The sequence below is a fragment of the Taeniopygia guttata genome, chromosome 12, assembly GCF_048771995.1.
Source record: "Taeniopygia guttata chromosome 12, bTaeGut7.mat, whole genome shotgun sequence".
Taxonomy (NCBI): Eukaryota; Metazoa; Chordata; class Aves; order Passeriformes; family Estrildidae; genus Taeniopygia; species Taeniopygia guttata.
Genome location: NC_133037.1, coordinates 1969380 through 1984567, shown reverse-complemented (window position 1 = coordinate 1984567; position 15188 = coordinate 1969380). Strand labels below are relative to the sequence as shown.

Below are 15188 nucleotides of genomic sequence, written 5' to 3'. Positions count from 1 at the left end.
ATCCAGCCCAAGCCCCACGGGTGGTGTTAGGAGAGATCACATCAAGCCCACGCCGCTGCTCCGGAACCGGCGGCTCCGCTGTGGCAGGGGCAGCTCTGCGTGTGTTTGTGGCAGATAAAAGTACAAAAGTGCCATTGCAGTTCCTGAATTTGGGAGTTTTAATCTAACAGATGTGGCAAAAAGTTTCCCCTGGGCGGTTATTCCCAAAAGTTCTCCCATTCCCTGGTGCCGTGGCGGTGCTGCTGGCAGGTGGGTTCATGGGCTGACACAAAAGGATCAAATCTCACTTTCGGATTTCTGCCTTCCCCGTGTCCCAGAGGAAGGAGACATTTCTCACCCCTTTCCCTGGAATGAGTCCTGACAACCATGATTTCAGGCAAGATGTTGGATAAGCCAGACCAGGGTTTGATTTGATAACTCCTGTCTCGTGACGTTAACTCCTGAGTGCCTCGAGTTGATTTTCTCGGGATACTCGGAATTTTATCTGGCTTGGAGAGCCTGTCTCCACAGGCTTCCCTGAGAGGGAAAGCTGTCACTTATTCCCAGATCACATCTCATGGAGGATCATGCAGAGGTTTCTTGGAATCTGTGGGGCTGATCGAAGCTGGAGTGGCTTCATTGTAAAAACACAGAATCCTGGGATGGTTTGGGTGGGAAAAGACCCTAAAGGTTATTTTATTCCACTCCCTGCCATGGCAGGGACACCTCCCACTGTCCCAGGTTGCTCCAAGCCCCATCCAGCCTGGCCTTGGGCACTGCCAGGGATCCAGGGGCAGCCTCAGCCGCTCCGGGCACCTGTGCCCACCCTGACAAGGAAGAATTCCTTCCCAATATCCCATAAAAACCTACTCCCACTCTTGAACCTTAAAGTGCAGATTTCTTCCCTAAAAGCCAAAGTTTTCAGAGAAATATTTCCAGCAGAGAGCACCTGGGAGTGTTTGGGAATCCTGGGTACCTTTGGAAGAAGAATCAGCCCCACAGCTGATGAGGCCACAGGTTGAGGCTCCTCCATCCAAAATCCATCATGGTCTTTAGGAAGGTCCTGCCTGAACACAACCAAAATAATTGTTATAAAGTCCTGCCTAAGGGATCTGAGGGAATGTTGGAGTTATCAGCACCAAGTGCCATCTTTTGAAGGACTCCAAAAGGCAACAGAGAGGGCATTTTATTCCATGTTTATCAGGTGATGGATGATTAATAGGTCTGAGCACACAATGAATGTGTATCTCCCTTCACATGCTAATCACATGGCATTTATAAATGTCACCACCTTATCGTGGAGACACACTCGGAATTCTGGGGGCTCTCAAAGTATTTATTCTTACCATTTTTAATGTGGGCATTATTAAGGTTGTGTCATTGGAAACGTCCCTTTGGCCGTGCTTGAGGAATACAGGGAGATTTTATTTGGATTTTGGAGGTAATTGAATGATTGCATTTTAAATCTACTCTCAAAAATATTCACTGCAGATAAGCTTATCTTGTGTTTCTTTAACTACTAAAATGTAGCAGCGCCTGTCACCTTAGAATTTTAATAACCAAAAAAATAATTTATAATTATTAGACTGAGAAGCTTCAGGGTTCTCCCATTCTGCTTTTTCTTTGCTTTGCAACCTAAGGCCTTAATTTAGAGTTATAAATTACTGTTTTACCTTTGGGGAATCGCATAATTTTCATTAAAAAAATTCCAAATTCCACAATTTGGTGATAAAAAATGTGCATTACTATTAACTGTTATTAGGAAGTTTGAGCCTTAAGGAAATTCTATAAAGGTTCAGGGAGAGTTTAGGTACAGAAAGTCCAACAAAAAACATTGAAAGATTCTGGACTCAGTCTCTACTTAAGCTGAGTTTTTTAAACTATGAAACACTTTCCCAGCTATGATGTTTTGGTCCTTTGCTGGGCTCCTTGATTCAGACAGAACTGCTGTTGTTTTCCAGAGACTTTCTAGACCAGAAGAATTTGGAATTAAACTAAAGAAATTAAGATTCCTTTAGGAATCTGTGCCTTGAAAGCTGTTTTTTGTGCTTGGACAGTGAAGTTTGTAAGTTTAGATCTTTGGTTGTCAGCTATTTGTCAGTGCTAAATATCCATATTTTTTAAATAACCCATTGAAATTGGCACTAGCTGGAATCTTTGGCCAAAAAGTGAGGAGCAAACATGGAATGTGGATCTCTGAAACAGTCACTGATTTATTCTGGCACAACACCAAGGGTTTGCTTCAGTTTTTCCCTGCTCCCAAAAAGGACATCAGCATCTAGGGCCATTTATCCACCACTTTTCCACTTCAACCTTGTGGAAAGGATTTATTTCCCTACAAATCCACACCTGTGGTGTCACAAAGCTGTGGACTCAGGAATATTTACAGATCCCACCCACGAATAATTCTCAAGCATTTGCTGATTACACTTTTCTTACCGCATCACATACAAAATTATCAATTTGATGCATTGTCCTAAAATGAAACTCATACAATTCAAAGCTGGTGATGATAAAAAAAGGGCAGATTTCTCCAAAATTCCTTGTGAGCTGCAGTGCTCCCTGAGATATCACCGAGATACAAGCAGGACTTCGACAAAACCTAGAGGACTTTACAAATAGCCATCACCAAGTGAAAAGAGCCTTGGTATTTTAATTAAAGGTCAGACAAAACCCCAGTGTAATCCTTGGGGATGTTTTGCAGCAGTCATTTAAAGCAGAATTGCTTACCAAACTCTTACTGTATCAGTAACACGGTGCCCAAATCTTTCCTAAGATTTACACAAACTGCAGCCTAAACACAGGAGCCTCTGCCAAGCTCAGGCTGCGAGTTCAGCAGCCATAAATCACAGCCCTGCCTGCTCCACCTCTACTCCTGCTTGTAGCAGGGCTGTGCAGGGCTGGGTTTACTCCTCTGTGCAGGCACACACCCGAGTCAGCCTGGGGGATGCTTTTTTGGGATTGCCTAAAAGCAGAGGATTTAAGAATTAAGGGAATAAAAAACTGTTCTATTTATTGAAGGGTTTTGGGCACATTTAGGGCAGACAAAGCCCCCCAGGGGCTACACCCTGAAATGGAAAACGGGTCACAGGTTTGCACACTTTGATAAGTTCGGTCCACTTGCATATTGGGGGTGAATCTCCCAATTCCAGCTGCAGGTGATGAAGTCACTGACCCCAGGTTTGCTCCCCTAACTCACTTTTGTTCCCATCTCTCTGGCCTGAGGCACTGAGGTGTCCTTGATTGCCAGGCCTGGAGAGGAATTGTTGTGTCTGCCCCAAATGGGGAAGCAGCAGCTCACACTGTGTGTGGAGTTTGGAGTTACATCCTAAAGAACTGCAGGAGTACAAATAGATGGAAAATATCAAAGCTAAAATTTTAAGGCATCATGGGGACTCTCTGTGACCATGTCCCAGGGCAGGACTTGGGGCCAGCTCTGCCTCCTGCGTGGCTCTGTGCACACACACTCGTGGCAGCCTCCACGGCAATTGAGAGTGGTTTGTTTGTGCCTAATTAACACGGGCGTGCTAAATGTCCCGGTGATGCTCTGGCGGGATCTCCCGCTGTCAGTCAGGGCGGTGCAGGAGTTTCTGAAGGTCGCGCTGTAAGGCTTGATTCAAACTGTCAGCTCTGCTGCCACAACCCAGCGTAAAAAACCCGCCAGGCGCTTCTCCTTGCCAGATTTATGAAGTATTTGAGATTATTTGTTCAAGAGAATATGTCTGAATTTTCAACGGGAGGCGTTGACTGCTGACTCTTCTACCTTTGGCCTTATTTGTGGATTTGTTGGGGATAAAAAAAAATCAAAAAGCCGGTGACCTGGTTTGCTTGTTCACTCAAGGGTGAGTTAAAGGTGTGCAGGGAAGGTGGCACAAGCAAAAGGCTTTCCAGGGAAGCCATCTGTCTGCTCCCACCGCCGCCCTGCCTTCACCTTTCAGCTCTCATTTGCTGGGTTGCCACCCAGCCGAGGGTGGGAGATGTTTCTCCCGCTGCCTGCGAGGACGTTGCACGCTCAGCTGGGTTATGATGATGATGATGATGATGCATTCAATGCATGCTCCCTTTGAAAAATTCAGCAGCGTTTCCAGCCTGATTTCCCTCCAGAGCCATTACACCCCACGCAGATTGGCAGCGCCGTGCCACGGTGCCAGGATTGATGAGGTGACCTTGGAGACACAGGCGCTCCCAAATTGAAAGCACTTGGCGCTCAACTTTATTTTGGATTGCTGAGCAGGCTCCCCTCCTGTATAAATCAGGAGGAGATTACACAAATAATACACAACATTTATATAACATTTCAAAACACCAGGGGATTCCTCCATGCGTGGCTCGAGTGCAGCACTCCTGCCTCCTCTAGGCTTTGATTCGCTCTTGGGCCCAGCCTGAAACTCTCAGCAAAGGCAGCACCAGCCCCTCCTGCTCTCTGCAGGAGCACTGAGCTGTGTGTAGGGCCATCCTCCATCACCAAGGTTGGACCTGATGATCTCGGAGGTCCTTCCCAACCATGATTCCATGAGCTGAGCATTCCCAGGACACCAGAGGTACCCAAGGACTGCTGAGGATTGTGCCAACCACAGCTGGTCCATCAGCCTGGAGGTGCTCCAGGGTGCTGTCAGAGCTCATAACCCCTTGGACCTGCAGAGCTGACCCCTGTGTCAGGTTCAGCCACACTCCTGAGCTGCCCAAAGAAGCTCTGATAGGTGGTGAGGAACCACCCGAGTGCAGGCACGTCAGGAGGAACCTGTGAGCAGCAGTAAGCCCCAACCCAACCTGCACTAACGTTAATTGTCATTCCGTTTCTATCGACGTGCAGTTTATTAAACCATAAAGCAAGGCAGCAAGCACAGAGAGCAACTCCAGAGATAATTAAACATAATAAGGGTTTCACTTAATCCCTCAAAACCCAGGGGAGGCACAGTTAAGACTGAATACCCTCTTTGCACTGCAAGGCTTTTTTTTGCACAGGCATTTAAGAGCGCTTCCCAGGACAGGATTTTGGGACAGGGGCAAAGGTAGGTCCCACATTCACTTCTGAATTTTTTTTTTCCCTTTTCTGTGCGCCTTCACATTATGCTGCTTATTAAGCCTGAACTCATGACTTTCAAAGCAGTTTGTGGCTGCTCATTTGCATTGCAGCAGCAAGCAGAGACCCCGATGAGGGATTCTGAGGAAGGTTTGGGAGCATCCCTGGGCACAGGGAGGCCAGCAGAGCTTGGGAGCAGCCTGGCTGGTACCCAGGTGTGCTGTGCTCCTCATCTCCCTGCACTGCACACGCATTTCTTGATAAGGAGGAGCGGGAAGGGGATGGAAGGAGACGGTGGATGCAAAGGGCTGAGCGAGAGGCTGGCAGAGCAGGCGGGTGAGGAGAGGCTCCCTTTAAAGAGCGAAATAATTACGGCAAATCTGGGATTAAAGCCGGAGGGTAACGCGCCGAGGGGGAAATAAATAAATAAACAAAAGCCGCCAGCGGTAATTTGGACTTCTGTGGTCTCCTTTAGTGGGACCGGGGCTGGTCGGGGATGGGGAAAAGCGGCGAGCGCAGCGGGAGGGGGCTCGGGGTGCCGCACCTGGGCTGCAGAAAAGAGAGCCGGGGGCAGGGCAGGGGATGGGGCTGAGCAGCGAGCGCTGCCGCATCCCTGAGTGGGAGCCGGAGCATCCCTGAGTGAGTGTGGGCACATCCCTGAGTGGGAGCCGGAGCATCCCTGAGTGGGAGCCGGAGCATCCCTGAGTGGGAGCCAGAGCGTCCCTAAGTGAGTGTGGGCACATCCCGGTGTGGGAGCCGGAGCATCCCTGAGTTGGGAGCCGGAGCATCCCCGAGTGAGAGCGGGCACATCCCTGAGTCAGAGCGGGCACATCCCCGAGTGGGAGCCGGAGCATCCCTGGGTGAGAGCGGGCACATCCCAGTGTGGGAGCCGGAGCATCCCTGAATTTGGAGCTGGAGCATCCCCGAGTGAATGTGGGCACATCCCTGAGTGGGAGCCAGAGCATCCCTGAACGAGAGCGGGCACATCCCTGAGTAGGAGCCGGAGCATCCCCGAGTGAGATACTGAGCATCCCTGAGTGAGAGCGGGCACATCCCCGAATGGGATCCGGAGCATCCCTGAGTCAGAGCGGGCACATCCCCGAGTGAGATCCGGACCATCCCCGAGTGGGAGCGGGCACATCCCCGAGTGGGAGCCGGAGCATCCCCGAGTGAGAGTGGGCACATCCCCGAGTGGGAGCCGGAGCATCCCGGCAGGCGGATGCAGGGATGCTCCCTCCAGGCTGCTCCAGGCGCACCGGGCGGACACCGGCGGGGCGGGAAGGGTTAAAGCGGCCGCCGCCGCTCCGCCGCCCGCCCCCCGCGCACGGCGGGGCCGGGGGTGGGGTCTGCGCGGAGCCCTCCCGGCTCCCGCCGCTGCCGCTCAATGCTGCGGCCGCGGGGCTGCGGAGCCGCGCTCGGGGCTGCGGAGCCGCGCTCGGGGCAGCGCCGCACCCGCGGAGCCGCGCCGGGCCGGGCATGTCCCCCCCTCCCCGCCCAGGTAAGCGCGGCTCGGCTCGGCACGGAGAGGAGGGAGGCGGATTTAAAACGGGGGGAAAAAATAAAAATAAAATTAAAAAAAAAAAAAAGATAAATGGGGTGTAAATAAGGGATTTTTAAGCAAGGCTGCGGCGCGGGGGAAGGAGAGCGCGGGCGGGATGCGGAGCCGGAGGAGGGGAGCGCGGTGCCCGCCGGGGTCCCCTCGGTGCCTCCGGAGCGCGGAGCCGTGCGCGGGGTCGCGCGGAGCCGTGCGCGGGGTCGCGCAGAGCCCCCCGGGTGGGGTGGCCGCGGAGCACCGGACCCAGAGCCGGAGCATCCCCGAGTGGGAGCCGGAGCATCCCTGAGTGAGTGCGGGCACATCCCCGAGTGGGAGCCGGAGTATCCCTGAGTGGGATTCGGAGCATCCCTGAGTGGGAGCCGGAGCATCCCCGAGTGGGAGCCAGAGCATCCCTGGGTGAAAGCGGGCACATCCCTGAGTGGGAGCCGGAGCATCCCTGAGTCAGTGCGGGTACATCCCCGAGTGGGAGCCGGAGCATCCCTGGGTGAAAGCGGGTACATCCCCGAGTGGGAGCCGGAGCATCCCTGGGTGAAAGCGGGTACATCCCCGAGTGGGAGCCGGAGCATCCCCGAGTGCGAGCGGGCGCATCCCGGCAGGCGGACGCGGGGATGCTCCCGCTAGGCTGCTCCAGGCGCTCGCAGAACTTTTTGCCGGCTCCAGCCGCGTTCCCGGCTGGAGTTGGAGCTCCTTTTGCTTTCCCCAGGCTGCTGCTGCTCCCGTGTCGTGAGCAACATACCGCAGCGTGTTGTTTTATTTATCCCAGACAGGAACGGCTTGCGCTCGAAACTACAAATTAAAGGATGCTGCTTGCATAACAAGTGGCAATAGTTTGTATCTTACATACTAATTACCCGTCACCTTAATTTAGCTAAGCCAAAGAAGGGTTTTTTTCCCCGTGGAGGGCTCGTTCGATAGAGCAGCCTGGTGTCTTGGAACCACGTATTCCTCTCCCTGGCTGGATTAATTTAGGCAGAGGATTAAGAGCCAGCACGCTGATGAGGCACCCTGGGGTGCGGGGAAGCAGGGGACGTTTGGCTGGAGGCAGAAGTCAGTTTTTGTGGCTGTGCTCGCCTATCCTCCGGTTTCCATGGCTCGGTTCGGGACCTGCATCCCAGCGGATAAACCACCGCGGTGGGAGCGGGGACTGGTGGCAGCTCCTCTTGCGATGGTCGCGATACTCCGGAGCTCCTTTCCAACCTCCAGCACGCCCTGCCCCGCAGTGCCAGCTGTGCCCCCGTGCTGGCAGCGTGCCCAGGGGTGCCGTGAGCCATCCCCGGGGCTGTGGGAGCCCCTTCCCTGTCCCTGTGGCTCCCGCAGCAGCTCCAGCCCAGGTGTGCAGGTGATGCTGCAGCCGCGCTCCACAGCCAGCACCGAGGTGGGGAGCAGGATGATGGTGGGGCCCTGCACTTAACGGGGTCCCCCAGAAGCTTTTTCTGGCCGGGAAACTGAATTTTGCTTCTTTTCTGGATCTGAGGGAGCTGCATTTTTACCTTGCGTTTGTAAGTCCCTGAAAACTGCTTAAATGGCTCTTGAATAATCCTTCAAAGTCACCTCCCCTCTTTAATCTAATACCAAAAGGACTTAGTTTACACGGCTAATCCCTCTTTCCTCGCTGTACAGCCTCATTTAGAGGTGTGCACACCGCTAATTTCCCCTTGGCAGCCTGCTGGAGACAATGGCTTCCACTGGCGAGCGGCAACCTCTCCCTCCCGTGCTGAACTCTTGGCACAGCCGAACCCCTCTGACAAGAATTTGGGGGATTTCAGGACGCATCCCTTCGCAGGAAGCCCCCCCAAACTCTGGGTGTGTTTCTCAACACCACTGAGGTGTTTAGAGGCTCTGAGGGTCTCCTGCCCCAAAACCCCACAGCTTTTGGGTGGTGGGAGTGAAGCAGGGTGTGCCTGCAGGTAGTTGGAGTCGAATGATCCTGGCAAACCTCTGGAACTGGAAGGATTTTCCCATCCTTCTGCAGTGGAGCTGAGCTCTCTCCCAGCCTGTCTGGCGCTCCCAGAATTTTAAGCTCGTTCTGCTCTCCACAACGACAAAACGTGTGTAGGGAATGTGAATGACAGCAGAGGAGCAGCTCACCTGTGCAGGCAGCCTCCTGAGATGCTGCAGCCTCCAAAGCCTGGCTCTCCATGGGTTAACAGGGATGCCTGGGGCTGCCAGCCCCTCACCTGAGCTCCCCGGGGATGCTGAGGAGGGCAGGTGTGCCTGGCAAGGGTGAGTGTCCTCTGCCCTGGGCCACAAGGACACCTCTGCCCCTGGGGTGGTTCCCTGAGACCTCGGCCACCCTCCTCCAGGGGGTCCTGCCTTGATTTTCCAGTGTTAATCCCACCAGTGCTTGATTCCTGAGTGCTGATTTCCAGCCCTTGGCTGAGGAGCTTTGTTCCAGAGGGAAGGACAGCAGCCAGTGAGCAGAGCCCACCTTGGTTCCCAAACTTGGACCTCTTCATGCATGAAAGGCTTTCTTGTTACTGTCTTTATTTACTGGAATTAACATTTCCTTGGTTTCAAACTCACTCCTGTGTTGCCCCATCAGGGACAGCTGGAAATCAGGAGTGAGCTCACACAAAATTTCTCCCAGAGATGCAAAATTTCAGAGTAATTTTGTAAATATTCTGGTGCCACGTGATTTATTAACCTTGGCTTCAGGAGTTGACTTTGTCTGACAGTTCTGTGGAGTTGATTTTAAAAAAAAAGAATATTTTAAACTCAGGGGTAAAGACGAGGCGGAGTGAAGGAAGGATAATACCCACAAGACAAATAGATCACTGCCTTTTTATTTGCTCTTGTGGTCTTGTTTAATTCTGTTTGGTGAGCACCCTGGAGGGGCTGGTTCCCATCAGGGCAGGGTGGACACAGCCCTGGCGCCAAGCAGGGAAGCAGGAGAAGCTGCTGCTGCTTAAAAACACTCTGCTGCCTTTGAAAGTTCATAAATCATCACAGGTCTATTTTTAGCCCTGTTAGAATAGAGCAAGTCTGGGGTTTCTTCCCACAGCTGGCCTGGAGTGACCCGGGGAAGTCTCTCTGCTCTGATGTGCTGCTGACCTGGGGCTCACACGGAGGGTTCAGCTCACTTTGAAGAGCCTTTGGTGCAACAAGTGGGAATTTTCCTTCCCGTTGGGAGCCCGTGCTGCTTGCTGGGTGAGAGATGTGCAGCCCCTGGCAGGGAGGTAATCACAAACACAGCAAAGTGCCGTGAAGCACCCTGTTATAAATGAAAATATGTCCAGCCAAATTAAAATGAAAAAGTAAAATATTTATTTTGCAATCAAATTCTAGCTAGCCAGCCACAAGGAAAGAACAGAGCCGAGCCCGGGGTCGGCACCAGAAGTCAGCCTCAGCAGAGGTTTTCCTCCATGCCCACACACCTCCATCCTGGCACAAGTGTTTTTATAGGGAAAATTCTGCCTGAGGCCAAGATTTCGGCAGTCAGTGTTTTCTTCCATTCAGAGTCCATAGGTTAATGAGATTTTCCTTTTTGGTGATGAGGAAGAACAATTCAGTGTCCGGAGTTGTTGAATCCTGTGATGAAATATACGGGAACGCTGCATTCCCATGGATCTGCCGAGGATTTCCATGAGATCCATCTCGGGTGGTTCACGCGATGATCAGTGCCTGGTGACCCCATATCTCTCCAGCCATGTTCCATCTCCTGATGTCCCCATATCTCATGTCCCATCTCCTGGTGTCCCCATATCTCATGTCCCATCTCCTGGTGTCCCCATATCTCTCCACACATGGCCCATCTCCTGGTGTCCCATATCTCATGTTCCATCTCCTGGTGTCCCCATATCCCTCCAGACATGGCCCATCTCCTGGTGTCCCTGTTTCTCTCCACACATGGCCCATCTCCTGGCCGAGCCACATCCTTTTACGTGTAAATCGGGTTTTAACATACACCAAGTTTCGCCTGTGAGGGTGGTGGGGAGTCCTAATACAAACATGTATACTCCAACAAATATTCAATATCACACATATCATACTAGAAATGGTGTGAATTATATCAACTACACATAACAACCCCAAATCCACAAATGTCAGCTGCCAGCCGCCGGGGCCGAGCCTTGCGCTCGTCTTCACCGCGCTCTGCCACCGCGGTTACTCCAGTGCAGATATGGATATCATGGCAGGAGTGATTAATTCCTTTTATTATTAGCAAAGCAAATCCATAATGATGGCACCCTGCTGATTTACTGCTTCACGCCAGTGCACAACTCTCCCCTGCCTCTTCCTCCCAGCAGCCACCAAATCTGGGGATGCTCGAAGGAAATATGTCAAATCTGTGTCAAATCTGCTTCTCTTCCTAACACAAATGAGCTTCACACTCCTTATCAACCAAGAGAGCAGTGTTTCCTGCACTAAACAGGGTTCTGAATGTGTGGATGGTGGGAAATAACTCCATTCTTTGCTATTCCCTGGGTGCAGACTCAGATTGAGATTTTATCTCAATCTGCAGGGTAAAGATCTATCCCAGCCCAGCACCAAGAAAAAGAATGAGTTGTTGAGGTGTCTTTAATTGCTGGGTTAAATCAGTGACAGTCAAGGCCTCAGAAAAATCAGGGGCAAAGCATTTGAAAACAATCTGGTGGCTGTCACAGGCAGAGTTCAGCTTTAGGAAGGTGGAGCAGAAAGGGGAAGTTTTTCCCTCTGCAACATAAATTGGGATTTTTGCTTAGGGTCATAATCACAGCACAGATGTATCAGCATGTGGCCTCCAGTGAGGTAAGTGATGCACTTATTGCACTTCAGAAGGACACAAAAAAAAAAATCATCTGCAGTCATATTTTCAAAATGGCGGGGATTTATTTTAAAAATTGTGTTAAAGGTTTCAAAAACGAGGTTCTGCCACATTTGTTGCTTCTATTAATTCTTCCTCAAGCTGGAAGCAGCTTAGTTGTTCAGCTGCTGATGCTGTGTTCCTTGAGGACTTGCTGGAGATGTCTCAGATCTGGCCAGACATCCTCGTTCATGTTCTGATCTAGCCAGTACCCAGTTCTGCTGAGATAAGTGATCATAAAGACAGAAGAAAAGCATCAGAATGGTTCTTCCCCACCTTTTGTCCTCTTTGGCTTTTGGATTCAGTGAGACTCAGCCCTCCCATGTGGACTTTCCCCAGTTCTTGTTGAGAGCAAGTTGTGCTTGAAAGGCCCAACAGTTCATCTTGGTTTTCTCCAGATTTCCAGGAGACCCTGAGCTGAGCTGCTCCCAGCTCCAGACTGATTTGCTTTTCCAGCAGTTCTGGCAGTGTTGTATCTTTGTTGGCCTCGGGCGAAACCCGTGTTTATCATTTATTTATATAAATGTTTAGCCGGGGAAGGGATGTGGTGTTTAAGGCCAATTTACATTAGGCTTGGAAGGGCGTTGCATTTGATTGGAGCCTAAGAAGGGAACAAAGGACATCCCGGGTGATCGTGGTGCAAAAACCTCTCTTGTGGAGGTGATTTAATATCAGTGGTGCTGCAGCAATGACCTACCTGCGTGATGGGCGTTGTTTATTAAACTCCTTTTATTCAGACCACAGGGAACTCTTACAGACAACAAACCACATTTGCATCTCTGTGCTCCCAGTGATGGGAGTGTGGAGACCCAAAAAGCCATCGGGGACAGCCCCAGGGCTGCTGGAGCTGTTCAGGGCAGAGCTTTTCCCTTTAACAGCTCCTGTTAATGATAATTATCGTTCATTTTTCCTCATTTTGACACCTTTCCAGCTAGAGCTGGCGCAGAGATCTCTGTCCAGTTGGATCCATGGCCATGGGTTGGGTGATCTCTGCAGCGTGCAGGGGGTTCTTCACCTCACTCAAACAGCACTGATAAGTAAATAAGAACTTTTTATTCGCTGCTACTTTGCTCAGTGGTCAAAGCTCTCTCCTCTTGTCATGAATGAATGGATGAATCTTTTTGGGCTTTGTCTCCCAGTCTTAAAAAAAAAAATGAAGCCCCCTCTGAACAGCACTCAGCTCCCAGCTTTTTAAAAGAGTTACTTAGCAGAAGAGCAGAACATTTGCCTAAGAGGGTTTCAGTCCAAGAACGACTTTTCATATTTAATTGATCTGTATTGTTCAATTAGGGAGATGTATCATGCCCTCTGTTGTGCATGTATAGCTGGAAGCAGAAATGAATGAAATATGAAGCACAGGAGTGATTTCAGCCTGAATGTGCTGTTAGTGATGCACAGAGCAGGATTTCCACCCGGTCTGGATCTGTGTGAGTAAACAGGGATTGTGTAAATTCATCAGTTACCTTTGCCTTACAAATGAGCCTGAATCGTAACATCTGTTCTTATTCTGCTCAGAACTCAGCCACCTCTTTGTTCTAAATCCTATTTATAAACATCCCCAGCTCCAGAATTAGCTGTCAGGATTATCCCAGCGCGGTGTGCTTGTCTGGGAACAGCTGGATTGCTCCTCTGAGCCCTGCCAGCTCCCCGGGCTCAGGTGTGTGCTGAGCATCCCGGCACACAGGAGGGACAGGGACCCACAGGGTGGCAGCACTCAGCCCACAGCGTGGACCCCACGGAGCATCCCGGGGCTCTGGGCAGGGCTCCGTGGGCTGCGGTGAGGCAGGAACCAGGGAACACCATGATCCATGGGCTGGGGTGAGGCAGGGATCAGGGAACATCCTGATCCATGGGCTGGGGTGAGGCAGGAACCAGGGAACACCATGATCCATGGGCTGGGGTAAGGCAGGAACCAGGGAACACCATGATCCATGGGCTGGGGTGAGGCAGGAACCAGGGAACACCATGATCCATGGGCTGGGGTAAGGCAGGAACCAGGGAACACCATGATCCATGGGCTGGGGTGAGGCAGGAATCAGGGAACACCATGGTCCATGGGCTGGGGTGAGGCAGGAACCAGGGAACACCATGATCCATGGGCTGGGGTAAGGCAGGAATCAGGAACACCCTGCTCCATCCCCTGGAATAAGGCAGGACTCAGGAACACCCTGCTCCACCCCCTGGGGTAAGACAGAGCCCAAGAACACCCTGATCCATCCCCTGGGATAAGGCAGGAATCAGGGAACACCCTGATCCATCCCCTGGGATAAGGCAGGAATCAGGGAACACCATGATCCATCCCCTGGGATAAGGTAGGACCCAGGAACACTCTGCTCCATCCCCTGGGATAAGGCAGGAATCAGGGAACACCATGATCCATCCCCTGGGGTAAGGCAGGACCCAGGAACACCCTGCTCCATCCCCTGGGATAAAGCAGGAGAAAACTTTAGCTGGGATGGGGATTTAACACCTCCAACCCCAATTGCTGCACTATAATTTTCTCAGCGTCCCTAATTCTGAGGAATTGACACAAAAATGCATCAAAATTCTCCTTGGGATACCCTGTCACTGGCAGGCTCTGTGCTCAGTGTCCCCCTTGCTTCCCCCCGTGCTGTTTTCCCTCTTTCCCTGCTGCTCCCAGGTTTGGCTGGCTCAGCATCACCCTCTGCCTGCTCCTCTCCAGCTCCTTTGATTTCCTCACAAAACCATCAGGAGAACCAGAGGATTCCTGTGCTGCACCCAGCACATTCCAAATCACTGGCAGAAAGTGCTGAGGAATGACTTTAACCCTTGCAGGGCTGCCTGGGGACATGCAAAGGCTTCCTCGGGTGCCTTACAAGGGGAACTTGGTGTTAATGCAGTTCCTAAATCCCCGTGCTGATTTTCATGGGTCAGGCAGGGGGCTGCGGGCAGGGAGGATGGGAGGAGCTGAGCATCCTTCCCCCTCTGCCCCGGGGCCCTCAGCACAGAAAAGCCATGGAGCTGCTGCAGCAAATCCAGAGGAGGTCATGGAGCTGCTGGAGCCCCTCTGGAGCCAGGCTGGGAGAGCTGGGGGTGCTCCCCCGGAGGGGAGAAGGTTCCAGGGAGAGGGACTGGGCACAAGGCATGGAGGGGCAGGACACAGGGAATGGCTCCCAGTGCCAGAGGGCAGGGATGGGTGGGATCTTGGGAATAAATCTGAGGGGTGGGGAGGGGCTGGAACTCCCAGAGAAGCTGTGGCTGCCCTGGAAGTGTCCAAGCCCAGGTTTGGAGCAGGCTGGGGCAGTGGAAGGTGTCCCTGCCCAGAGCAGGGGTGGGATGGGATGAGATTTAATGCCCCTTTCAAGCCAAACAATTCCATGATTCCATGATGATCCCTGCTGCCACAACAACATTTCCTTGCTGTTTCCCAACCCTTCCCATGGAATATGAAATGATCACATCCCACATTGTTCCCCTGTGGGAAAAGCAGGTGTGGAGCAAAGCCAGGAGTGAGGCTGAGGCTCTCCCAGGGAGCAGCAGCCATGAGCTGGATGAGCCAGAGAATTCCTCGGGTGAATTCAGTGTTTAATGGGTCTCTTCTAATTGCAGATTTAGGAAAGAAACACTGCTCAAATACATCTGAGAAGGGAGAGTGCAGGACATGGCTTGACTCAATATTTTCTCTAGTCAAGTGGAAAAAAGGAAGCCTCATATGAAAAAGCTGGAAAGGTCAAACTAATTTGTACTTGTGTGATAATGGGTAATACCTCTATTGTTTATGAAGCCTGCAGAACCCTTCCCGTGCTAAGCACTGTCATCTATCTGATGGTGATTTGGAGAAATTAAAAAGCAGTAGCAATTGTTCCACCCTCTGCGTGCCTTAATCT

General features: G+C 51.8%; 1 protein-coding gene across 3 annotated transcripts in view; it reads left to right on the top strand.

The window, feature by feature from the left end:
- The first annotated feature begins 6210 nt into the window (after positions 1-6210).
- Positions 6211-15188, top strand: part of LOC100224263 (contactin-4) — a 264263-nt gene continuing 255285 nt past the window's right edge. For 2 of the 3 annotated variants that reach the window (XM_030283445.4, XM_030283446.4), the window contains exon 1: positions 6213-6500. The gene's annotated coding sequence lies outside the window, so the exon portion shown is untranslated. Of the gene's footprint in view, positions 6501-15188 lie in introns of all 3 variants that reach the window. The other variant, XM_030283447.4, reaches the window with a different exon arrangement.